Below are 1,645 nucleotides of genomic sequence, written 5' to 3' on the forward strand. Positions count from 1 at the left end.
CTGGCCACAGCGCCCGCGCGACCTGGGCCATGTTCGTTCCAGCGGCGCCGCGGGCGGGCGCGCGAAACGAAGGCCGCCGGGGCTCAGGCTCCCCTTAAAGGGGCGCGTCTCCGTCGCGGGAGCGTTGCTAGGGGTGACAGTGACGCCGAGAGGGGAAGGACGGCTCTGGAGGGAATGGGCCTGGGGGTCCCCAGCGCCCAGTTTCTACGTACCCATCAGAGCCGCTGAAACACACCCTGGGATGCCTGGGAGTTGCTAAAGGCTCGGCTTCTGAACATGAACTATAACTGGTCTTGGTGAGACCGGGCCGAATGCAGGAACTCTCCGTGTGGCCTTTGAGTCCCAGAGTGTGGGACATTCCCGGAATGTGTGCTTATTAACTTCTACCTCATGCACCCAACTGAAAGACATGAACCCTTCAGAGTGTCAGAAAAAGGGTCACAGCATTGAGTCCAGGAGGGCGGCGGAAAAAGCCGGACCGGACCTGGTGCCCCAACTCTGGCCGTTTCTGCCCTCCCGCACTTCTGCACCGTTTCTTCTGCGTCCCGAACCATAAATTCTTCCGTACACGTAGGGGGCCTTAGAAACCACGTGTCTCAGATTTCGCCCGAGCGGAGGCGCCGACTCACTGACCCGTAGGTCTCCAGCGGCAGATGGGCTGAGTGGAGGCTGTCCCTGCCCCTTGCGGGGCCCGCTCGCCATAGCTGAGGGTTCAGCCCCCACCGCCTAGGCTCCTCGGCGGGCAGCCCCAGATGGCCCCGTCCGGCAGCCGGGGGGAGGGGCGTGGCCCGGAGAAGCGCCTGAGATCGGAAGGCGGGTCAGGTTGTGGGCGGGGAGGGGCGGAGACTGACGGCGAGGCGGGGACAGAGCTTGGCTCGCCGGAGAAAGCGCGAGAGCTGGGCTGCGCGGGGACGAGCGCTGGGCGTGAAGGCGGGGCTGACGCTGCGCACATGGGGCGGAGCGGCGGCGTTCTTCCGGGTTGTAGCGGTCTGTGCTCTGCGTTGTGTTAGGTTCCGCCACTTTTCTGCCTGCTGTCGGACGACGGCTGGATGGTCACCGCGGCGCCGGAGCCCGCAATGTCGGGCCCCAACGGGGACCTGGGCATGCGGGTGGAGCCGGGTGCGGAAGGCGAGGACGACGGTTTGAGGGAAGCAGATGACTCGGGGTGCTGGCGAAGCGAACTTCGCTTTCTCGGGGGTGCTTCCTGGGAAGGGGAATCGGGGCCGCGCTGGGGTCTTGGAAGGGACCGCACAGCCCTCCCACCCCTGATTCATAGTATGACACAGAGTGCATTCGTTTTTCAAATTTCTAAGAGAAGAAGAAAATCCTCACAACTCACCGATGTATTAATAGTAGAAGACAAGTATTCAAAACTAATGATTCGCCTTTCCCTTCTTTTCCTTCTGTTTTCTTTCCTTGTTTCTTTGCCTCTTGTTCCGCCTTTTAAATGAGGTGGGATTGTGACAGGAAGAGGTCATCCCAGATTATCCGGGTGGGCCCTACCTATGATCACGAGTGTGCTCATAAGAGGCGAGTGAGATTACACACTGGAGAAGGCAATGTGAAGACAGGCAGAGGTTTGGGGCAGTGGGGCCACAGAATGCCAGCAGCCATCGGAGGCTGGAAGAGACGAGGAACGATTGCC

The sequence above is a fragment of the Suricata suricatta genome, chromosome 13 (genome assembly GCF_006229205.1).
Source record: "Suricata suricatta isolate VVHF042 chromosome 13, meerkat_22Aug2017_6uvM2_HiC, whole genome shotgun sequence".
NCBI classification, from domain to species: Eukaryota; Metazoa; Chordata; class Mammalia; order Carnivora; family Herpestidae; genus Suricata; species Suricata suricatta.